At 42.5% G+C, this 26,363-nt stretch overlaps 1 protein-coding gene across 1 annotated transcript in view; it reads right to left on the bottom strand.

The window, feature by feature from the left end:
* LOC126484066 (probable beta-hexosaminidase fdl) overlaps positions 1-25,155 on the bottom strand; it is a 776,181-nt gene extending 751,026 nt beyond the window's left edge. The window contains exon 1 of the mRNA XM_050107427.1: positions 25,035-25,155. The gene's annotated coding sequence lies outside the window, so the exon portion shown is untranslated. The remainder of the gene's footprint in view (positions 1-25,034) is intronic.
* Between the last annotated feature and the right edge of the window lie 1,208 nt (positions 25,156-26,363).

A 26,363-nucleotide genomic window follows, 5' to 3' on the forward strand; every position in this document is an offset into this window, starting at 1 on the left:
GCACTGTCAACAACTAGACATAATTCCGAAATATATAAAAGTGAAAATATGTTCTAGCAGCAACATAGCAAAACTTATAAAACATAAAGCAGAAAAACTATGGCTGAAAACCGAAATAAGGCAGTTACATAAGAAAAAGGACTTACTAAACAGAAAGCTACTCAACATGCAGATAGAAGCAGCAAACAACATGGAACCTACAGTTTATGACAGAATTTGCAGGCATATCCAGGAAGTAGTCGACAAAGAGTACTTGACGATTTGCAACACACATAACAAGAAACTACAGACCTTGACATCCAAACAAGACAAGAGATCCAACCTTGAGATAACTGACAAAAACAAACACACATTTTACAGTAGAGTGGTAAACAACACTGACATAAAGTTCAACCAAAGAGAAAACGATCTACTCCAAAAAGGACTAAAATACAACGTAGAACCTAACCTCAACAACCATACACTGAAACAGGTTATAGCTGCAACTAAAAGTGCAGCAGATGCTGCAAAATTAAATTCAAATACAAAAGCAGCAATAGGACACAAAGTAAGCAAGCTTCTTGAGAAAGAAATGAATAAAGATAAGTTTAGATCTAAATATACAATAAATGATACAAAAACTTTAAAATCTATAAACAATAAACTGGAAAACAACCAATCCATAGTTTTAAAGTCAGACAAAAGTAATACATTAGTTGTGATGAAAGAAAAAGAATACATAGACAAAACAAATGAATTTTTTGCTGCTAATAACATTCAGCACATTGAAAAAGACCCAACCAAACAATTCCAAAGTAAAATTAAGGAACAATTAAAGAACACACATTTCCTGTTGACAGAAAATGAAAAGAAATACCTTACATGTATGAATCCAAAAACACCACGCCTAAGAGCACAACCAAAAATACACAAAAATGGATACCCGATACGTCCTGTGGTCAACTCTATAAACAGCCCAGCATACAAACTGTCTCAAAAACTGAATAACATACTGGTGAAAAATTATACATATGAAACAACATATGCCATAAAAAACAGCATGATTCTAGCCAAAGAACTAAGAACCAGAAAGCTCCCCCAAGATGCACAGTTTATATCACTTGACATCACCAACCTTTATTCAAACATACCCATACAAGAAGCTCTAACAGTAATACAAAAGAACCTTATGCAACACAAGAAACTTTCATACACAGAGATTGTAGAATTTATGGAACTCCTTCAGCTAACCCTAAGTTACAACTACTTTACCTTTAATGACAACATTTATAAGCAACCAGATGGCCTAGCAATGGGATCATGTATATCCGGTACCATAGCAGACATATACTTAAATCACTTAGAACAAAAATTATTTGACAGCCAAGAACCCTGCCTAAAGAAAATAGAATTTTATAGGAGATATGTAGATGACACACTACTGTTAGTGAAAGGAGATACCAAAGACATCACAGACATGCTTAATCATTTCAATAATCTAAATGAGAAAATCAAATTTACAGTGGAACATGAGCAAAATAAAAGTATCAACTTTCTGGACCTAAATATTACAAGACACAACAACACATGCACATTCAAAATTTATAGGAAAAACACAATGACTGACACCACAATCCCTGCAACCTCATGTCACCCAAATATTCATAAACAGGCAGCTTACAGGTCAATGCTGCATAGGGCAACAAAAATACCATTGAACCAAGAAAATATGCAACAAGAAATAAACACAGTGAAGAAGATTGCAGTTGCCAATGGTTACAATGCTTCCAGGGTTGACACAATCTTAGACAAAATGAAGAGAAACCCAGGTACAAACTGCACCACAGAAGAAAAAGAGAAAAACAAATATATATCTAGCATCCCATACATAGGCAATGTATCACAGAAGATTGCAAATATTTTCAAAAATCACAGAGTAAAAATTGGGTTTTCTACATCCAATAAACTACACCAAAAACTAATACATAATATAAAGTGTAATCATGATCCATATTCAGACTCTGGAATATACAAGGTAACATGCCAGGAATGCTCCAAGTTCTACATAGGACAAACAGGCCGAAATATCAACACCAGGTACACAGAGCACATTAGAGCATACACCCACAACAAACACGCTACATCAGCAATAGCAACACACATACATAATACAGGACACCCATTTGAAAAATAGAGCAAAATGTCAAAGTACTCCACCGACTAGATAAAGGACATAAAATGGATTTGCTTGAAGAACTGGAGATATATTCACATTATAGAAAATATGAAGATAAAATATTAAATGAAAAACTTGAAAATGAATCAGTGAATTTCTTCAGATGTTTTGATAATATACTTAAATAAAAATAGTAAAACATAGAAATAAGCACAAATGTAAAATCAGTATAAGTAATTCATGAGCCAAATTGTAAAGATAAATTAACCTCTGTACAAAAGCATATCATAATCTGTGGAAGACCTATAATGTTATCTCTGTGAACTACCTATCAGAAGATCTTTGTAACTGTTTTGTTTATATCAGATATTTTCGATGTGTAAAATGTACAAGTTGTGTGTGATGTTAAGTGTGTGTGACTCTCTACACAAATGGACCATTAGAAAATTGTAAGTACAAATTGTTCTCAAACTTTAGCCACTAACCTCACAGAAAATATTGACACCCAACTAAAAATCGCGTTTCTTATGTATTACAGTAAAAGTCAACAAAGTGAAGCAGACTCACACACACTGACAACATCAAAAGAAATGGCTTAACACACATCATAAAAACGCACTTGAAAATGGGAATTATTTCTCGAAACGCGTCGTGCAAATAGTAAAATAAAGAAAATCGTGACTGGTAGCAGAAGATTTATTTATTTATAAACAAACCTATTAAATAAGTTTTGCTGTCTCTTGACAATCTATGATATTGTCACTGTAACTGATAGTAGTGATTAGAGACACACTAAGTAGGCCAACATTGCTATAAATTGTTTAAACTCGCGCTTTAATAGTTGCCAGGTTCTGCAACCAGAATGAATACGAGCGACCCATATCCGTCTCTACTCGCAGTACCAGCTGCACTGTTTGATGGCTTATTTTGAAGCATTCTACGCTGGTGTATAGATCGTTATTTGCATCTGAAAAATGGACCATGGCTTCTTTTTGCAATGATGTTCAAAATATTTTTCAAATAAGAATGCACCCATATGCAGTAAAAATGATATCGTACACAAATTTAATAAGGCTGTAGACCTGAGGGCAAGACAGAAAATTACTAAAAAACAAAATATTCATAAGGCATGATTTGCTGTGAGACCGTCAAGAGGGATGTTGAGCCGCCTGCTGCTAGTCTTGCAATTGGACGCCACCTCAGCGACTTGCGTGTCCTTAACCTACATCAGTAATTCCAATAGTTAAGCGTAGAATCCGAAACACGTGTCGTCTTGACATACGAGGGACGTTCCGAAAATAAGTTTCGTCATTGTTTTTGAACGAGAAGATGGTACACCACGTGACACAAACAAATGCCACATGAGTTCATATCCATTGCTGGTTCAACGAAGGAAAGGGCTTCATTGGAGGAGGAATTATGCCATGCGCAGGGTGCCGAAGAAGAGAGAGTAGCCACAGACCGGAGTCCCTGAGGTTATTCGAGAACACACCACGGTGTCAGACGGTCTTGTACTGACAACGTGGTCGCCAATGGAAGTGCGTGCTGTTTTCTGGTATGAATGAACCCTTGAGACTATCGTGTCTCTCATCCATGCACGCTTACAGACCATGTACGGTGGAAGGTCATGTATTGTTAAATGGTTGATCGCTGGTGTTGCTTGGGGCAACGGCCTTGCCGCAGTGGATACAACGGTTCCCGTCAGATCACCGAACTTAAGAGCTGTTCGGGGTGCACTCAGCCTCGTGATGCCAATTGAGGAGCTACTCGACCGAATAGTAGCGGCTCCGGTCACAGAAAACCATCATAACGACCGGGAGAGCGGTGTGCTGACCACACGTCCCTCCTATCCGCATCCTTAGCTGAGGATGATACGGCGGTCGGATGGTCCCGATGGGCCAATTGTGGCCTGAAGACAGAGTGCTGTGGTGTTGCTTGTTTAGAGAAGGCAGGCTGAGTGTAGAGGATGAAGGTCGAACTGGGCGTCCCTTCCAAAACAGTGCTGAAGTGGAGGAGGTGAAAGGGCTGTGCGAAAATTCCCAGCGTAGCAGGGCACTGAGTTTTACTAGAGTGGTTTCTTCAAATTGATTGCAAGCTAGTTCGTGCTGCTGTGGTGTATTTGTGTTGGTAGTAAAGTTTCCACGTGAAAAACAGTCCCGTGTATCTTCACGTCATTTAGAGGCGAAGGCTAGGGTAGAAGCAGACACAAAAATATTAAGGTCTGACTGGGGCTCGACCGTCCAATTTCGAATTTCCAGGCTACGTTTACCACTCGACTTCCAGGCCCACCGAACAACGTAATTAATGTGTAAATACCAAGGAGAACAATTGTATCCAAATTTAAACTAGTCAATGTCCCAATAATTGTTTCCCAAGTTGTAGTCAGTCTGTGTTGGACGTTCCAACAGACTCTGTGGCCCCGATGTGTTAAGTTTGTGACATGTTTTTGTTGGTCTGCGCTTATGGAATAGCAGTGTGCTAAGGGCATTTTAACGACGCTGGTGCCGTAATAACTATGTTTACAGCAATCCTTGCTTTACTGAGAGTGAAACCACATTCCTTTAACGATACCTAATAAAGTGTTGACGCAGTGAACCGACCTTGTAGGAGCTGTTACTCTCACCTGGATCAGAAGAAATGGAGGTTGACAAATAACAAAAGCCACTGGATTATCTGAATATGTGATTTAACGGTCATGGCTTCGTTTTCATACAACGGGAAATATTCAGAGGGAATGAGAGAGTTAACAGCAGAGACAAACATTGGTTATCGATCACAGTCCAGTATAAGCGTCATACTGAAAGTAAACAGCAGCGAGATGAATTAAATCCACTGGAATAAAATGAATGTAGTCACAATCTGGAATGAAATGAGTGTAATCTGAATTATATAAGAGTAAGTGAAACAAGTTCAAAAGTGCTGAACCTGAAATATTAGGCAAGCCTTACTACTCGACTTTCCTCTCGGTATGGCACATTGCGCACTCAGAACAATGCTCCATTACAGATCTTCCACCACACTACACAGTTGGAAGAAAACAGTCTGTTCTAAGAGTATAATTTGTCAGTCTGTTCAAAAAGTATAACTCAACTGGTGTTTCCAACATGGAAACTAGTGCGGTTGTTAAAATCGTGGTGACTCAATGGTTGAGACATTGTAGTTACATACAGGAGGTGCTAAGTTCAAACCCCGTCCTGCCTTCATTATTTACGTTTACCATGATTTCCCTGAATCCCGTAAGTCGAAAGTCGGATTGGTTCCTTAGAAAAAGACGTCGTCGATGGGATGCGTCTCCTGCATATACTCTATTTATTTTCATGCAGACTTGCACGCCTGTGTTTTTAAACCGAAGAGTCCTCCAACTCTTCAATAATGAGAAGTGGTGAGGAAACGGCTCAGTCTGATATATGCGTCATATCTGAGCTTACGATCTTGGCAGCCACTGAAATTCCTTTTGGCACGGCTCTGCAGCTCTCCCTCTCTTGGTGTCTTTGTTCCTGATACGCAGAAACTGGCGAGTTTCCTTCATAGGGTCTATAAGGGCGATGGTGTCGTCAATACGGAGGACAGAGTGAGTTACACAATAGTATAAAAGACATTTCCACGAGTACTGAATATGTACACTACTGGACATTAAAAATGCTACACCAAGAAGGAATGCAGATGATAAACGGGTATTCATTGGACAAATATATTATACTAGAACTGACATGTGATTACATTTTCACGCAATTTGGGTGCATAGATCCTGAGAAATCAGTACCCAGAACAACCACCTCTGGCCGTAATAACGGCCTTGATACGCCTGGGCATTGAGTCAAACAGAGCTTGGACGGCGTTTACAGGTACAGCTACCCATGCAGCTTCAACACGATACCACAGTTCATCAAGAGTAGTGACCGGCGTATTGTGACGAGCCAGTTGCTCGGCCACCATTGACGAGACGTTTTCAGTTGGTGAGAGATCTGAAGAATGTGCTGGCCAGGGCAGCAGTCGAACATTTTCTGTATCCAGAAAGGTCCGTACAGCACCTGCAACATGCGGTCGTGCATTATCCTGCTGAAATGTAGGCTTTCGCAGGGATCGAATGAAGGGTAGAGCCACGGATCGTAACACATCTGAAGTGTACCGTCCACTGTTCACCGTGCCGTCAATGCGAACAAGAGGTGACCGAGACGTGTAACCAGTGGCACACCATACCATCACGCTGGGTGGTACGCCAGTATGGCGATGACGAATACACGCTTCCAATGTGCGTTCACCGCGATGTCGCCAAACACGGGTGCGACCATCATGATGCTGTAAACGGAACCTGGATTCATCCGAAAAAATGACGTTTTGCCATTCGTGCACCCAGGTTCGTCGTTGAGTACACCATCGCAGGCGCTCCTGTCTGTGATGCAGCGTCAAGGGTAACCGCAGCCACGGTCTCCGAGCTGATAGTCCATGCTACTGCAAACGTAGTCGAACTGTTCGTGCAGATGGTTGTTGTCTTGCAAACGTACCCATCTGTTGACTCAGGGATCGAGACGTGGCTGCACGATCCGTTGCAGTCATGCGGATAAGATGCCTGTCATCTCATCTGCTAGTGATACCCTCCTGAACCCACCGGTTCCATATTCTGCTAATAGTCATTGGATCTCGACCAACGCGAGCAGCAATGTCGCGATACGATAAACCGCAATCGCGATAGGCTACAATCTGAGTTTTACCAAAGTCGGAAACGTGATGGTACGCATTTCTCCTCCTTACAAGAGGCATTACAACAACGTTTCACCAGGCAACGCCGGTCAACTGCTGTTTGTGTATGAGAAATCGGTTGGAAACTTTCCTCATATCAGCACGTTGTAGGTGTCGCCAACGGCGCCACCCTTGTGTGAACGCTGTGAAAAGCTAATTTTTTGCATATCACAGCATCTTCTTCCTGTCCGTTAAATTTCGCTTCTGTAGCACGTCTTAATGGCCAGTAAAGTATTACATCAATGTTAATCGAATGCAACGCTTTAGCTTTCCTGATACCCATTTCACACTCATACGACAGCAGCATCAAATACAATTAATAAAATTCACTGCATCCCGTTTCCCACTTTCATCAAGGGATAAACTAAATCCAACAGTAACTGAGAGTGTGCTGATAAATGGAGAAGAGGTGAATGAATGGACAACGGCCATTCCTGTGCCACTGTGCTTGCTCAGCAACAGCTGGACATCATGGTGCCTTTTAGACCGCTGCAGAACAGGTGTTACAAATTCCTTAGGTCCCTGTACCTCATGCGCATCAGAGAGACCTCTGTGTGCTGTTGCCAAGTGGATAGATGAATTCGTAATTTTAAACAGCAAATAATGAAGAACCGTTCCCGCATAAGCACCCGCATAAGCAACGCGATTTAGTCCTTTAAAGCATAATGTAGCTGATCAGTTACAGGCTTCATTTCTTCGATGTATCCTATGCTGAGCAACATTTTGTAACAAATTCGTTATCTAGTTAAGTGTATACACTCTACTGCAGCTGCTAAGCTGCTAGTAGTTCTTCATAGCGATCGTAAATGGCAGGATGAACTGAACCAGTTCGACAATCAGCTGTGTATGTATTGCCGGGCGGTTGTTTTGGAGGAAAGTAGAGACGTTTCTTTGGTGTTTGTGCACTGATTTGCGGGTTTGAAAATTACTTTTTTTTATTTTTAAAACGTAAGTAGATATGGTGTAGACAGTTAACTCGAGTGTCTTTACGATAGATTTGAAATTAGGTCTGTTTTTGTGTTTGTAGCGATTGTCAACAATAATGCTTTGTTAATTTAATTAAAAAATGTTTTCAACATTTTTTTCGTAATGTAGGCACTATAAACTAAACGGGGCAATTTTTGCAGCTTGAAATAAAAAATCATGCATTTAATGGTTAACACAGCGAGGATATGTCGCGCTGGTGACATCTGGCGAACAGTAAACATCACTTCTGTTTCACACACACTAAAACTCAACTGACCGCGAAAGACGCAGCATTCGTCTGCATCGAAACAGCGACAAGTACAATACCCGGTGAACATTAAAACTGTTTCAGACTTCGGAGACGAAATATGCAAAGGACTTAATATTTCTGAATCACTTTAGTTACTGTTATTTTTGGAACGTGCCTGCAGTTATCTGAATATGATGAGTACGACAGCGAGGCCGACAGTTATCGAAAAGGTTGGATTCTGTATTATTTACTCCGACAGCGTGGGAGTGTTCTTCATATTCTCTCAGCCCCGTCAGCCTTCATTGTTTTCGCAGTCCACATTTTTATGCAAATCCGGAAACAAGACGCCTGCTACGAGATTTCGACTTAACTGGCAAACACTCCAAGCAATCTGTCGTACGTCTTGCGACAACCTTTTTAGCGAACTCTATAGAACCGGCTTTCAGATGGGAAAAAACTAATATGAATATTCTTCAACCCACTACACATATAACTTTAAGTATCTGGAACACAGAATTATTTTGTTTGGGTGGTGTCCATAAGCTGACAAGTATCTGACAAAGAAAAATCATACTTTCAAACCGCCGGCAGCTGCTATTCTACATCTACATGGATACCCCGCAAATTACATTTAAGTGCCTGGCAGAGGGTTCATCGAACCACCTTCACAATTCTCCATTATTCCAATCTCGTATAGCGCGCGGAAAGAATGAACACCTGTATCTTCCCGTACGAGCTCTGATTTTCCTAATGTTATCCTGGTGATCGTTCCTCCCTATGTGGGTCGGTGTCAATAAAATATTCTCGCATTCGGAGGAGAAACTTGGTGATTGGAATTTCGTGAGAAGATTCCGTCGCAACGAGAAACGACTTTCTTTTAATGATGTCCGGCCCAAATCCTATATCATTTCTGTGACACTCTCTCCCATATTTCGCGATAATACAAAACGTGCTGCCTTTCTTTGAACTTTTTCGATGTACTCGGCCAGTCCTATCTGGTAAGTATCCCACACCACGCAGCAGTATTCTAAAAGAGGACGGACAAGCGTAGTGTACGCAGTCTCCTTAGTAGGTCTGTTACATTTTCTACGTGTCCTACCAATAAAACACAGTCTTTGGTTAGCCTTCCCCACAACATTTTCTATGTGTTTCTTCCAACTTAAGTTGTTCGTAATTGTAATACCTAGTATTTAGTTGAATTTACAGCTTTTAGATTAGACTGATTTATCGTGTAACCGAAGTGTGACGAGTTCCTTTTAGCACTTATGTGGATGACCTCACACTTTTCGTTATTTAGGGTCAATTGCCACTTTTCGCACCATTCAGATATCTTCTGTAAATCTTTTTGCAGTTTGTTTTGCTCTTCTGTTGACTTTATAGTCGATAAACGACAGCGTCATCTGCAAACAAGATGGCTGCTCAGATTGTCTCCAAAATCGTTTATATACATAAGGAACAGCAAAGGGCCTATAACACTACCTTGGGGAACGCCAGAAATCACTTAATTATTTATACCGGTTCCATAGGGATCACAAATTTATTTACAACAGCATAGGTGGCACTGGTTTTACTATTTTATCTGAAGCCACAGTAAAAACATTTGTCGTGTAGGCTGTTGTAAATAATGTTACGATATTGCGCAAGAAAGTCGCGAATGACCTGCAGAAACCCGGTACTTCAACATGACAACGCTTCACTGAGAAATCCTGGAGAATTAAATTTTGTGATAGTTGAGTATGACAAGGAGCTTTAAACATTTAAATAAGTGCGTAATTATTTTTAACAGCGCTTCGTGGTTTAAAATATAACCTTTTTCAAAGATAAAATAAGTCTGTTAATAGTCGCATAGAGATGTACAGTCACTCTTCATAGAACAGGAAGAACGCTGACACACAGGCATGGACAAAAATATTAAAACCCCACAAACACGAAACATTACCGTAGCTGGTAAGGTGTAGGAAACCCATTGGCGTTCAAATCGTCTTCCTGTCGTCTCAGAATGGATAACTGCAGACCGTGTATCGTTGTCAAGGACATCTTATACCATTCTTCTTCCAAATTAGTGTGACGTTCAGGAAACGACCATGTAGGTGGATAGGGATAACGTACACTTCTATCCAAAGTAGGCTACAAAGGCTCAGTAGTATTGGGATCTTGTGGCGTTGTTACGAAGCGTCAGTGAACATTCTGTCTCTAAAAAAAGTTTTTCCCCATGATGTTTGATGCAAAAACTTCGAAATAATCTTTATAAAGTACTCCGTGGCTAAATGGTTCAAATGGCTCTGAGCACTGTGGGACTTAACTTCTAAGGTCATCAGTCCCCTAGAACTTAGAACTACTTAAACCTAACTAACTTAAGGACATCACACACATCCATGCCCTAGGCAGGATTCGAACCTGCGACTGTAGCGGTCTCGCGGTTCCACACTGAAGCGCCTAGGACCGCTCGAAAGTACTGTGTAATACTTACAGTACTCGTAGAATATAAATGGGGAATGATGTCTATTTTGACAAAGCTTTAGTTACCTTATCGGAATATATCAAGAATTCAGCACACCCATACAGAAGAGCGTTGAATCTTGAAAGACCTGGAGGACTTTACACTTATAGGCTAAATTCGCTCAGCCGTCTATTCCGCGCACGTGAAGGAAACTAGGATGACGCAGTGCTTCGTTATTTTTGTTTGGAGGTCGCAGAGATGAGCCATGCCTACGTCACACCTGTAAGTGGCGAAAGACATGCCAGAAGGAGCAACCGTCTCCGGCCTGTCTTGTTTTCCGTAGCTGTCAACGCCAGATGACAGCAAGTGGAAGCACCAGGCACAATTTTTAGGTCATTGGGATAGCTTTACGATGAGACGACGGTAGCTTCTTAGTTATTACTAGCGAGAGTGGACGAGAATTGTAAGGAGAAACAGACAAGAGAATCATACAGTGCAGGGAGATAAACGAATGTCACAATAAGTCGTTATATATCACCTATAACCGTTGTTCTGTCTTGTTTCTTTTGCCAGTCTCCTGTTTAAATCGTAAAACATACGATACTATGGTTATACAATAGCTCTTCTTCGTTTATTATTGACAGGTGCTAACACGATATTTAGCCAGCCAATAAATATATTACACGATTAAATAGAGTTTTATTACTTGTACTTGCATTTTTATTGAGGTATCTGAACGATAACATTTCATTTAGTGAGCTGGTGTGTCGAAAGAGCCAACGATTCACTACAGTCCGTCCTCACGTTTGTTTCTATCAGAAACTCTTCTTCTAGTTTCCAAAGACACAGGTCCCTGGTTCGAGTCCCGGTATTGTATGCAGTTTTCATCTGTAAGGAATTTTCAAATGACCGCACACTCCGCTACAGCGAGAAAATTAATTCTGGATCAAAGTTATCGTTTACGATATTAATAACTGTAAAGGCTTCTTGTGAAGAAAACATGAATTGAAATGAAATAATAGAACACTGTGATTCAACAGTCTTGATATGCTCAGAACTGGGTTAATATCCACTAGAAATAGACTACCATTATGGGAATAGACTACCAATATGGAAATGTGCTTTACCATACGCGTATTTCTTTCCATCCTATTTACCAACTATGATAACGTAGCAGCTTCAGTCTCACTTCATTCTTTTTGTTTACTTTTTTTCCACTACTTCTTCACCTTCTCTCCATGCTCTCTTTTCATTTCTTCTGTCCATGTTGTTTTCGATTTCATATTTCTTCTGCCTTGAAAGCCTTCTAAATTTAGTATTTTATTCTTAAAAGAGGTTTCCATCTATTATTTCTGATCCTTTGATGTTATTTCTTTCTATTCTTTCCTTATTTCTGTTATTCATGCTATTGTTGATTTCTTTTTTAGAAACATATGACTACTTGTGTCCAAAGATGATTAATCTTTGTTTTGACATTACTTCTGATAGCGTATATTTTCATATATCTCCTCATTAGTTCTCATTTTACAACAATTTGTGGTTTCTATTCTACCCATTATTTTTCTAATAATCCATTATTCAAGCATATTTCGTTCATCTTGCAGTTCATCGTTAAGCATCACATGAAAATAAAAATTTTGGTGTTGCCACTGTGATATAGTACATCCGATTTGTTTTTCTAGTTATTAATTTCTTGTAGTAGATATTTTTTGTAAAAGCATACGAGGTGCGGCTAGAAAAGAACCGGACTGATGGTGGAAAAACATTTATTTACAATTATTTACAATTTCATGTTATCTCCTTCAATGTACTCTCCTCCTCGGTCTCTACACCGCTCCATACGAATTTTCCACTGTTCATAGCAATGCTGCAGATCATTTTCGGTAAGTCCATACATTACTTCCGCCGCTTTTTCTTTTACTGCTTCAACAGTCTCAAATCTAGTTCCTTTCAAAGCTGACTTGACTTTAGGGAAAAGAAAAAAGTCACAGGGGGCGAAATCAGGTGAGTAGGGTGGATGATCTAAGATGGGAATGTCGTGTTTTGCCAAAAACGTCTTCACTGACAACGCACTGTGAGCTGGGGCATTGTCTTGGTGAAGGACCCATGACTTTTTCTCCACAAATCGTTCCGTTTCCTCAGTACTCGCTCACGTAGGGTAGCCAGGACGCTAATGTAGTAATGCTGATTCACTGTTTGTCCCTCTGGTACCCAATCAATGTGCACAATCCCTTTGATGTCAAAAAAAAAAAAACAATCATCATTGCCTTGAATTTCGATTTTGACATTCGTGCTTTTTTTTGTCGTGGAGAACCAGGAGTTTTCCAATGCATCGATTGGCGTTTAGTTTCGGGATCGTAAGTAAAAAACCACGATTCATCGCAAGTAATAACATTTTGTGAGAAGGTGGGATCACTTTCAATGTTTTCCAGGATGTCAGAACAAATCATTCTTCGACGTTCCTTCTGTTCAATTGTGAGACACTTTGGAACCGTTTTTGAACACACTTTGTTCATGTTGAAACTTTCATGAAGAATCTGCCTAACACTTTCCTTGTCAACTCCTGTTAACTCAGACACTGCTCTGATTGTTAAACGGCGATCTTGTCGAATAAGTTTACCGATTTTTTCAATGTTTGCATCAGTTTTTTCTGACAATGGTCTGCCAGTGCGAGTGTCATCACTGGTGTCTTCGCGGCCATCTTTAAATCGTTTAAACCACTCAAACACTTGTGTTCGCGATAAACAATCATCGCTGTACACTTGTTGTAACATTACAAACGTTTCACTTGCAGATTTTCCTAGTTTGAAACAAAATTTGATGTTAACACGCTGTTCTTTCTGTACACTCAACATTTTCCGACGCACAGACAAAACGTCAACTACTTAAAACAGACGCCACGGGCAGACTGAGTGCAGGAGGCAGATGAAACTCGAGCAGTAGGCGGAGCGAGAGTCACGTGACAGGCCACGTGACTTTCAGCCTTATTGCATTCGTTTTATTGTTTCACCAGTACTAGTCCGGTTTTTTTCTAGCCACACCTCGTATGCTCTTTCCGTTTTATTAACTCTTACATCTGTAGCCAATTTTCCTAGTCCATTCTGATACATAGTTCCTCCAAGACAATTATATTCATTAACTAGCTCTGTTTTACCTTTACATTTTTCTTTGCATTTTGGTGCATTTTTATTTGTAATGAGTTTTGTTTTTAGACATAATTTTTGAGCTGGCCAGTGTGGCAGAAGGGTTCTAGGCGCTTCAGTCTGGAACCACGCGACTGCTACGGCCGCAGGTTCGAATCCTGCCTCGGGCAGGATGTGTGTGATGTCCTTAGGTTAATTAGGTTTAAGTAGTTCTAAGTTCTAGGGGACTGATGACTTCAGATGGGTCAAATGGTTCAAACGGCTCTGAGCACTATGGGACTCAACTGCTGAGGTCATTAGTCCCCTAGAACGTAGAACTAGTTAAACCTAACCAACCTAAGGACATCACGAACGTCCATGCCCGAGGCAGGATTCGAACCTGCGACCGTAGCGGTCTTGCGGTTCCAGACTGCAGCGCCTTTAACCGCACGGCCACTTATGCCGGCTGACCTCAGATGTTAAGTCGCATAGTGCTCAGAGCCATTTGTGATCGATAACCATTGTTTGTCTCTGCTGTTATTTGTTTTGATTCTTGGTAGTTGTTCCTGTAATTCAATAAAATCCATGTTCTTATTTTTGCGTGGATGGCCCCCTCGAAAATAATCAACTATGTATTCCACACATTTTTTCGTGTAAAGCTTATTTTTCGAGTTATTCCAGTTTGTCAGCTTAAAATTTACACCCTGTATATCTCTAATGATTCAAGTACTGACATTTGTAAAATTAAATACTTATAACATAGCTGTATTCTTACGATTTAACTGCTTTGACTTACCTTAATAAGCAGTTGTAACGGGTCTATTATTTCCAGTAAGAAGCAAATAACATTAAATGTAAAAACAATTTGCGCCGCTAATAATGAGCCAACGCCCTAAGCTAGCTGAGAGTGCTCAGTAAAGTACTCACTTAAAATAACAAACAAGTGGGAAAGATGTTTTCTTTTTAATTTACCGTGACTGTCGTGCCCACCCTCAAACCGTTTATCGTTCGTTGTGAGAGATGTATCGCAAGATTACGGTAGCAATAAGTGCAGACTACACCACGGTCATTCATGGTTATGTTTACGTTTTTGGAGAGAACTTTATTCAAGGACTTCATTCAACAAACGATATAGCATGAAGCCGAAAACAAGTTTCACGTGGCACAACTAATCGATATACATTACCTACTTCCGTTCAGAACCCCTTGGGAACAGTCCAACAAAGCTGTAAAGTTGATTTAAAATGTCCACTCTCACTCAACGTGAAACATTCCAGTCGGCGAGACGTCTGTACTCGATGAAGGATTGCTACCACCAACTGTTTACGAAATAAACAACGCAAACATACGAAGGGCAGTCGGTGACGAAAGGGTGGAGTCACTAGCTTCCGCACTATAAACATAAACAGACTAAAAGTGCTTCCTCCGAGCGAGAAGTTTGTGTACTTTCGATGAGGGAGGCAATGCGGCTCTTGTGCTACAAAGGAAGGCAGATGGAGGTCTTCACGTAGCCAAGGAAAACGAAGACACAAGTATTATTTTACTGTACTCTCCCGAAAACAATAAGGTATAAAGACTATCTGGACATATCACACGTTAAGTAGTTCCAAATGCGGTGTGTCCTTACAGAACCACATTTCCCTCGGGTGCGCTTAATGGTCCGATCTTTTAGGCGATGTTAACGGTTATTATAATCAACCAAGACAACCATTTTTGAATGACGTCCTATTTTATAAGCAATGTAACGTCAGGAATGAAACCGGTATGAAGTGGCGCAGCGGAATGAAGTCAATTATGTAACTGTTTTTCAACTCCATTTCTGTAAAATTTGCAGAACTGTATCTTTCTGATAGGGAGAATATAAACATGATAGCTGTGGTAAGCTATAATTTATGAGCAAAAACGTAATTGGTCGTTATTATGTACAACCATTGTATTTACATGTTTCACTTCTCTCTCATTGTCATCATCAACAATAACGGAACGATGGAGGTACTATACTCTATGCAGAATCATGACAATCAGGTTTATCTAAAGAGATACGCTTGACACCAGTCAGAAGACTGATGACTCAAAAAAATAAATAAATAAAAAATAAACACTTGATACTCAAGTCTCCGAGGAGGTGACAACTGCTGAACCTTAGCGTCGTGGAATCCCCGTCTATGCGAAGCAGTTTTATGACAGTAACTTTTGTACATCTTTGCAGAGTTTAAAGGCGTCCTTAGGCGTCCTTAGGAGGCGCGAGGCAGCTAACTCTGTTGTGGACACGGACAGAAAATCCAACCTCACGAAACACAGCGCCTGCGTCATGTAGGACGTTTTACGAGGGGCCTTTGAAAAGTCCGTGCAAAGTCCGAGAGATGGCACCACCTGCGCGTATCGAGGTCATGCTTAGTTAGTTGCATCTTTGGAAAGAACGCACACCAAGTTTCAGCCATATTGGTCAATTTCTTTGTGTTTGGCGTTCGTTTGAATCAAGGAAGACGAGTGATTGTCAAAAAATGGACGAAAAAGAATTTCGTGTGGTGCTTAAACATTACTTTATGAAAGGCAAAACGACTCAGGAGACTAAAGAGACGTTTGATGAACATTATGGTGACGCTGAATCTTCCATTACAACAGTTTATAAGTGGTTTCAAAATTTTCGGAATGGCCATATGGGCACAAATGATGCTGAAAGTTCTGGAGGCCCTGTGGAGGTTACGACTCCAGAAATCATTGAGAAAATCCATGATATGGTGACGGATGACAGAAGAATTAAGGTGCGTGAGATTGCTAGTGCTGTAGGCATTTCGAATGAACGGGTACATAATATTTTGCATAAAAATTTGGACATGAGAAAGCTATCCGCAAGATGGGTTCCGCGATTGCTCACGCTTGACCAAAAACGGAATCGTGTGAAGTGTTGCAAGGATGGTTTGCAGCTGTTCAGGAAGAATCCGCAGGACTTTAAGCGTCGTTTCGTCACTGTGGATAAAACATGGATACGTTACTATGCTCCTGAGATCAAACAACAATCTAAACAATGGGTTACCAAGGGAGAATCTGCACCAAAAAAGACGAAGACCATTCCTTCGGCCGGAAAGGTTATGACGACTGTCTTTTGGGATTGGCAAGGGATAATCCTCATCGTCTATATGGAAAAGGGTAAAACTATTACAGGTGCGTATTATTCATCGTTATTGGACCGTTTGAAAGCCGAGCTGCAGTAAAAACGCCGGCGATTGGACCGCAAGAAAGGCGTTTTCCATCACGATAATGCACCAGCACACACCTCAGCAGTTGTGGTCGCAAAATTAATGGAAACAGGATTCCAACTCGTTTCACATCCCCCCTATTCTCCAGACGTGGCTCCCTCGGACTACTATTTGTTCCCTAATTTGAAGAAGTGGCTGGTGGGACAAAGATTTTATTCAAACGAGGTGATTGCAGCAACTAATAGCTATTTTGCACACTTGGACAATTCCTATTATTCAGAAGGGATCAACAAATTAGAACAGTGTTGGGTGAAGTGTATAAGTCTAAAAGGAGACTATGTCGAAAAATAAAAAAAGGTTCACCCCAAACACGTAAGTAGTTTTTTATTTTTGCACGAACTTTTCAGACGCCCCTCGTAATTAACGCGATATGCGACTGTAGCTGGCTCCATCCACAGCTGTAGGCTGTATCTGTCTCGCAAACCACACAGTTTGTTTCCAAGAATAGACGTGCGTAAAATTCTTTTGATAGCCCTATTAAAAAGCACATCCCTTCCCTTGTCCATATGCTAGTCACGTTGTTCTGTCTGCAGTATATCTAAAGGGTGTAATGGGTAGAGGTGCAGATATACTCTGTACACACATCAGTGTGTTGGTTGGTTTTTCTCTGCATAATCTTCCCGCATACGCATAACATAGTTCACTACCTGATTTTTCGGCATGGTCCTAACTGCTTCACTAATAGAACTACGCGTGTCAGTATAGAACACCCGTCTTGCGTCCACACTTCAACACTCGACGTGCTGTTTAGGGGAAAATATCCATTAGTGACTTGCTCTTGCCACGTGTACGTGGCGGTACTAACCAACCAACATACTACTGCTAACAGCTCTAATTATTAGTTTGCAAGTTACGTAAACACTGATGTAGTTCAGTAGACTGTTCTCAGTCACCAATAAAAATATCTGTACTTATAAGCGTTACACAGTGTATAAATAAGAACTTCAAATCCATGAACATATTATCAGACAAAAGGGAAATTTCCATGTCCAGTCAGTAAAGACATCAGCTTAAAAAACTTCACGAAGTCGGACAAATGCACTCCTGAGAGAGAGCATACTTACATTTACATAACGTGAATAGTACACAAAATATATGTATTATTTTAATAGTAAAGTCCCACAACCTTTCACAAAACGCGAAGGCGGAAAAAATAAATAAAAAAGTGGATACAGCAAGACGCCATGGCGCTACCCATTGTTTCGCTTCTCAACGCTTCTATCAACTACGCTTCGCTAACTTTTACAAAGATCGACCTTGCATTTTGTGTTAGTATCTTCTCAAAGCTTTAATCGCTGATATTGTATTAACTCACATTTAATTATAACAAATCCTAACATAAGAGAAGCGTTTTTTTGTAAATCTTCATTGTGCCGTCGTGTTAAAACGACGTACTTTCGTAACACGCTTACTGGAATTGTAAACCGAAAGTAACTTCTTTTTCTTCTGTTTAGGGATCACAGGCCCTGTAGACCACGATCTGCTTCCATCTTCTTCTATCTGTCGCTGTCTCTCTCCACCCTGCGGGGACTCCTGGTGTTGCGGTGTTCTTCTCTATGCCATCTTTCCACAATGTGCGAGGTCGGCCGAATGGTTTTGTTGCTTGGAGAGTGTCGTCAAATGCCTACTTAGGAATTCTGTTGGTTTCTATTCTAGCCACACGCCCGCGCCCACTGCAGTCTCCTACTTCTTAATTTCTGAACGATAGTGGGTTGATTCATTAACTGGTAAATTTTTCTCATCGTTATTGGACCGTTTGAAAGCCGAGCTGCAAGAAAAACGCCGGCGATTGGACCGCAAGAAAGGCGTTTTCCATCACGATAATGCACCAGCACACACCTCAGCAGTTGTGGTCGCAAAATTAATGGAAACGGGATTCCAACTCGTTTCACATCCCCCCTATTCTCCAGACGTGGCTCCCTCGGACTACTATTTCTTCCCCAATTTGAAGAAATGGCTGGTGGGACAAAGATTTTAATCAAACGAGGAGGTGATTGCATCACTTTTCTTTCCAAAGCATTCAGTTTTTCTCTTACTTTCCAGGCAAGCTCCAGCTTTCCGACCCATACAGTACTGCATTTTGCCACAACAAATCCTGTCAATAATAACACGCATTTGAGAGACCCTGAACGTGCTGGCGCTAAAAACAACATTCATAGAGTGTAAATTCTACACTACTGGCCATTAAAACTGCTACACCAAGAAGAAATGCAGATGATAAACGGTTATTCATTGGACAAATATATTATACTAGAACTGACATGTGATTACATTTCCACGCAATTTGGGTGCATAGATCCTGAGAAATCAGTACCCAGAACAACCACCTCTGGCCGTAATAACGGCCTTGATACGCCTGGGAATTAAGCCAAACAGAGCTTGGATGGCGTGTACAGGTACAGCTGCCCATACAGCTTCAACACGATACCACAGTTCATCAAGAGTAGTGACTGGCGTATTGTGACGAGCCAGTTGCTCGGCCACTATTGACCAGACGTTTTCAATTGGTGAGAGATCTGGAGAATGTGCTGGCCAGGGCAGCAGTCGAACATTTTCTGTACCCAGAAAGGCCCGTACAGGACCTGCAACATGCGGTCGTGCATTATCCTGCTGAAATGTAGGGTTTCGCAGGGATCGAATGAAGGGTAGAGCCACGGGTCGTTACACATGTGAAATGTAACGTCCACTGTTCAAAGTGCCGTCAATGCGAACAAGAGGTGACCGAGACGTGTAACCTATGGCACCCCATACCATCACGCTGGGTGATACGCCAGTATGGCGATGACAAATACACGCTTCCAATGTGCGTTCACCGCGATGTCGCCAATCACGGATGCAACCATCATGATGCTGTAAACAGAACCTGGATTCATCCAAAAAAATGACGTTTTGCCATTCGTGCACCCAGGTTCGTCGTTGAGTACACCATCGCAGGCGCTCCTGTCTGTGATGGAGCGTCAAGGGTAACCGCAGCCATGGTCTCCGAGCTGATAGTCCATGCTGCTGCAAACGTCGTCGAACTATTCGTGAAGATGGTTGTTGTCTTGCAAACGTCCCCATCTGTTGACTCAGGGATCGAGACGTGGCTGCACGATGCGTTACAGCCATGGGGATAAGATGCCTGTCATCTCGACTGCTAGTGATGCGAGGCCGTTGGGATCCAACACGGCGTTCGGTATTACCCTCCTGAACCCACCGATTCCATATTCTGCTAACAGTCATTGGATCTCGAGCAATGCGAGCAGCAATGGCGCGATATGATAAACCGCAAACGCGGTAGGCTACAATCCGAGCTTTATCAAAGTCGGAAACGTGATGACACGCATTTCTCCTCCTTACACGAGGCATCACAACAACGTTTCACCAGGCAACGCCGGTCAACTGCTATTTGTGTATGAGAAATCGGTTGGAAACTTTCCTCGTGTCAGCACGTTGTAGGTGTCGCCATCGGCGCCAACCTTGTGTGAATTCTCGGAAAAGCTAATCATTTGCATATCACAGCATCTTCTTCCTGTCGGTTAAATTTCCCGTCTGTAGCACATCTTCGTGGTGTAGCAATTTTAATGGCCAGTAGTTTAGTTCGTAACCCACGAAATATGGGTTTCAACTGAAAACAACAAAAACAATATGGCGTCTCGCAAGTTCTGCCTGTGAAACGGAGTGCGTTCTCCCCTCTTATTGGTTCAACCTTTCGTAGCACGTTGCCAAAATACCGCAGAGCCTATTTTGTGGTTCACGAGAGCAAGTGCCATGGAATAGCTCTAGCAGTTGGTAGAGACGCCGAGTTGCGAAACGACATCTAGCGGGATAGCGTTTCCCTGAACTGAATTTTTATCTTCGCGTTTGCTAAAATATTGTGAAATAACAGGAACTGACGTCACAAAACTCGAACATTTCCACGTCAACGTCAGCTAACTCGTCCCGTGTGAGGACGGCTATACGTTCAGACAAGACTGCGTCTAAGTGCTGCGGCGCGTGCTTTTCGTGGAAAGTGGAGCAAACTTCTGATCGATACACTATTCAAACGACCGCAACAACGGCTGGAAAATACCGACATTCAATTTATATTTTGTCCGTAAGTTCTTGTCAGAACTACAAGAGAGTTGTGTGACTAATCTCATATACAGGGTGATCAGTAAATGGTGACTAGAAAGGTTACCAGTGGAATTTATAATAAAACTCAACATCTTAGGTCATAAGTCCCCTAGAACTTAGAACTACTTAGACCTAACTAACCTAAGGACATCACACACACCCATGCCCGAGGCAGGATTCGAACCTGCGACCGTAGCGGTCGCGCGGTTCCAGACTGAAGCGCCTAGAACCGCTCGGCCACTCCGGCCGGCTTGCACTTAAAAGAAAGTTATGAAAAAGTAGAACTGATCCTTGCAAGAAAAAATAGAACTGATACTATCAAAAGTAAAATACTCAGATTGTAAGTGGATGATCTGTAGAGACTTGAAGGTTACGTGCATAGTATTTGACCAGCAGGCAGAATTTACAAAGTACCCATGTTTTTTGTGTGAGTGGGACAGCAGAGCCAGAGATCAACACCGGATCATCGACTTCGGGCCAGTTCGCCAAAATCTCGTTCTTGAAACTAAAAATGTTGTGCGATTGAGTCTCATCGATCGTGAAAAAATACTAAATTAAGCTAGGTACGATGAAGGAATTTGTGGAAGATCTCACTAAAACTGGGAGATGTTTCCAATATTTGTGTGACTATTTTTCTAATTTGTCAGGGGCCAAACTCAGAGAAGGTGTTCTTGTTGGACCTGACAACCGTAAATCTGTGTATGACGACGAAATTCTTGCTGCAATGACGTATGATGAAAAACAGGCGTGGACTGCACTCTGAGAAGTCGTTTCCAAATTTTCGGAGAACATAAAGGAACAGATTACAAGAAAATTGTTCAAAACATGCTTCAAAAGTTTGAGCCCGATGAGTATGAAACTCCATCTGCTTAAATCACGTTTGGACATCTATCGCCTGCCGCGGTGGCCTAGCGGTTCTAGGCGCGGAGTCCGGAACCGCGCGACTGCTACGTTCGCAGGTTCGAATCCTACCTCGGGCATGGATGTGTGTGATGTCCTTAGGTTAGTTAGGTTTAAGTAGTTCTAAGTTCTAGGGGACTGATGACCACAGTAGTTAAGTCCCATAGTGCTCAGAGCCATTTGCACCATTTTTTTTTGACATCTATCATGAAAACCTCAAAGCAGGCGTCACGAACAGGGGGAAAGATTATGTGAGGACATTCGTGACCTGGAGAGAAGATATCAAGGGCGCTGGAATGTTTTTATGATTGGTGACTATTGTTGGTCACTGCAGCGAGAAAACACAGAGTCATCTGATAAGAGGAAGAGCAACATACGAAGTTGTAGAGAGAAGAGAACACATTAGTTTGGGAATGATGACGATGTTAAATCTAGAGAGTTGATACCTAATTTATATTACGAAAAATTTGGTGGCGAGCTGAAGTGTTTAACCTCAGAAGACCTTTCCTGGAGCTATTCTGTAGCAATTCTGGACATGTAGGGTGTCGCATTGCCCTGCTGGAATTGCCCAAGTACGTCGGAACGCACAATGGACATGAATGGATGCAGGTGATGAGACAGGATGCTTACGTACGTGTCACAAGTACGAGTCGCATCTAGACGTATCAGGGGTCCCGTATCACTCCAATTGCACACGCCCCACACCATTACAGAGCCTCCGCCAACTTGAACAGTCCCCTGGTGACATCCAGGGTCCATGGATTCAAGAGGTTGTCTCTATAGCCGTACACGTCCATTCACTAGATACCACTTGAAAAGAGATTCGTCCGACCAGCAAAGTGTTTCCAGTCATGAACAGTCCAATGTCGGTGTTGACGGGCGCAGGCGAGGCTTCAAGCTTCGTGTCGTGCAGTCGGTCTTCGGCTCCGAAAGCCCATATCGGTGATGTTTCGTTGAATGGGTAGCACGCTGACACTTGTTGACAGCCCAGCATTGAAATCTGCAGCAATCTGCGGAAGGGTTGCACTTATTTCATGATGAACGTTTCTCTTCAGTCGTCCTTGGCCCCGTTCTTGCAAGATCCTTTTCCGGCCGCAGCGATGTCGGAGATATGATGTTTTACCGTATTCCTGACAAGCAGAGTACAGTATGAAACGATCGTACAGGAAAATCCCCACTTCATCGCTTATAAGACACTTGTTGGCTTATATAGGCATTGCCAGCCGCACCGCCATATTCTGCCTGTTTACACATCTCTGTATTTGATTACGCATATGTACCGGGTGATCAAAAAGTCAGTATAAATTTGAAAACTTAATAAACCACGGAATAATGTAGATAGAGAGGTAAAAATTGACACACATGCTTGTAATGACATGGGGTTTTATCAGAACAAAAAAAAAAAAAAAACAAAGTTCACAAAATGTCCGACAGATGGCGCTGGACAGCAAAACGTCAGTGACTGCGCATGACAATCGTGTATAAAAGGAGCTGTAATGAGAGAGAGTCAGATGCGCCAGCAGTCGCAGCATGTTGACGTTACCTGAAAAGGCGCTTTTAGTGAAGCTGTATTATCAGAATGGTGAATGTGCTAGTTCAGCGTTACGATCCTATCGCCATAGGAAGGGGAATCGAGCGGGTAAAGGTCCGTTGACAAATGCAGCTGTAGCCAGAATGATACCGAAGTTCGAAGCCACGGGTTTTTTAGACGATAGACCCCGTAGTGGCCGACCGAGCACAAGGCGTAATGTTGCTGAGACAGTTCAGGAAGAAATGGAGACTGTAGCGGGTTCGTCTATGCACGGGGAAGTCAGCGCTCGTGCAGTCGCACGTCGTACCGGCACACTACTGTTTGGTTGGCGTACCCTCCGATGCTATACGTACAAAATCCATCGGCATCATGAACTGTTAGCTGGCGATTTAGTGAAGCGGAGGGCATTTGCGGTGTGGGCGTTTCAAAAGATGGGAGAAGATGACGATTGGTTGAGTAACGTGTTGTGGACCGACGAAGCTCATTTCACGCTCCGAGGGTCTGTCAACGTACATAACTGCAGAATTTGGGCTGCCGAAAATCCTAGAACTGCCTTGGAAACTCCATTGCACGACGAGAAAGTAACGGTATGGGTTGGATTGACCACATCTACCGTTATCGGGCCTTTTTTCTTCGAGGAAATGCGTGAACTGGTTTTGTAACTGCTACCGCGACGGGTGAGAGGTACGCCGATATGTTACAGAATCGCATCATCCCCAGCCTGGCTGATAAACACCTGCTGGAACGTGCGATGTTTATGCGGGATGGCGCTCCACCCCATATTGTTAGACGCGTGAAAGATCTCTTGCGAGCGTCGTTTGGTGGTGATCGTGTGCTCAGCCGCCACTTTCGTCATGCTTGGCCTCCCAGGTCCCCAGACCTCAGTCTGTGCGATTATTGGCTTTGGGGTTACCTGAAGTCGCAAGTGTACCGTGATCGACCGACATCTCTAGGGATGCTGAAAGACAACATCCGACGCCAATGCCTCACCATAACTCCGGACATGCTTTATAGTGTTGTTCACATAATTATTCCTCGACTACAGCTATTGTTGAGGAATGATGGTGGACATATTGAGCATTTCCTGTAAAGAATATCATCTTTGCTTTGTCTTACTTTGCTATTCTCCCAGATGAAGCGCCATCTGTTGGACATTTTTTGAAGTTTTGTATTTTTTTGGTTCTAATAAAACCCCATGTCATTCTAAGCATGTGTGTCAATTTGTACCTCTCTATCTACATTATTCCGTGATTTATTCAGTTTTCAAATTTATACTGACTTTTTGATCACCCGGTATATCAGTTTCTTTGGCGCTTCGGTATACATCGAAATGAAGAAATATCGATATTTTGGTACACCGCTATTTTTTGCCCGTAACTAACATGACGCAATGAAATGTGTGCAGCACAAATGTGAACAGTTACCCGGTAACGCATAACTTTAAAGTCGTACAGCTTCGCGTTAGAAGGAGGAAGGGGGAGAGAAAGAGGGAGAGAGAGCGAGAGAGAGAGAGAGAGAGAGAGAGAGAGAGAGAGAGAGGGAGAGAGAGAAGGGGAGAAAGGCAGTGTGACTCGCCTGCAAATGGTGTGGCAGCAGTCCAGTGTCGGCGTGGGCATGGCAGCCGTCGGCGCTACAGTGCGGCGCGCGGCCGGAACTCTCAGTACGCACCACACAGCGGAGCGAAACACGCGGCAGCGCGGTCACGCCGCGACTGAGCCGCGGCCCTGGCCGCGTCGGCGGGCCGGGTGTTGGCGCTGGGCACGGCCGCTGACGCAGCCGGCGGGAGAGCCGCGCTGGGCGGTGGGCGCGCCTGCCGGGGCGGCCGCAGGAACACAGGAGCTTCCACGGGCCGCCTGCCAGCCACACCTCACTCACGCCTAACACTGCGCACATCCGCTACACGGTGGCAACACGCCGATATCAGGAAGCACCAGTCAGCTTTCTCTACAGTGTGATTTTTTCCAACGTATACAAACCCTAAGCCGTCGGCACACGGACTGTGCTGTCGACCGTTGAAGCCGTCAGCACACGGGCCGTGCATCCGAACGTTGAGCGTTGAGCTTGCCGAGTTTCTGACGTCATATCGTGGAATAGCACGTTCGCGAGTCTTTCCGAACGTGCAGAGCAATATCTCACATGTCAGATATTCTGAGCGTGCGTCTGAGCGCTGACCAATGATATGGCACAACACCCCTACGTCACAAGCACGCCGCCTCACTTCAGTACAGAGTTGTGAGACGCCATATTGGCATTTATGTATATCTGCCGTTTCTGAGCACCAGAAAATTGAGAATCACTGGAAAACCCGTTGTTAGTTGTGTGATTCGTTCCAATAAAATAATGAGAAACATCGTATTTGTGGCAAAAGAATTATTGTAACTTGCGTATTATGAGAGTAGGCTATTTGAAGGCAGCGACACACTGAAGATCCGCCCAAAACGCATTGTTCTTGGTACAATTTGTTATAATTAAATTTAAATTAAGTAACATATGTACGATTAAGGTTTTCAGCAACGGGGTAACATGCTATGATTAGAGAGAAGAGCTACATCGTTTGTGTAGCGTAATAACTAGCGTCATTATCCGCGCCGGCACGGTAGCTCAGCGTGTTCGGTCAGAGGGTTAGCTGCCCCCTGTAATAAAAAAAGTACCATGTCCAATCAGTAACGACACAGGCTTATAAAAGTTCCATTACAAACAGTGCGGTACAAATTTGGAATACTTCTCCGCACAAGATAAACATTATTTCATCATTCCCACATTTTAGTAAAACCCCAAGGTAAGTCTTACTTGAACCGTTCCCACCTAGCAGCAGAATCTTTGCAACATGCGAGTTACGAAGCGTAAAAGAAAAAGGAGCAAAATATCTTTATACAAGTAGCGCAAGCTGTCCTGTAGATTAAG

The sequence above is a fragment of the Schistocerca serialis genome, chromosome 6, assembly GCF_023864345.2.
Source record: "Schistocerca serialis cubense isolate TAMUIC-IGC-003099 chromosome 6, iqSchSeri2.2, whole genome shotgun sequence".
Lineage (NCBI taxonomy): Eukaryota > Metazoa > Arthropoda > Insecta > Orthoptera > Acrididae > Schistocerca > Schistocerca serialis.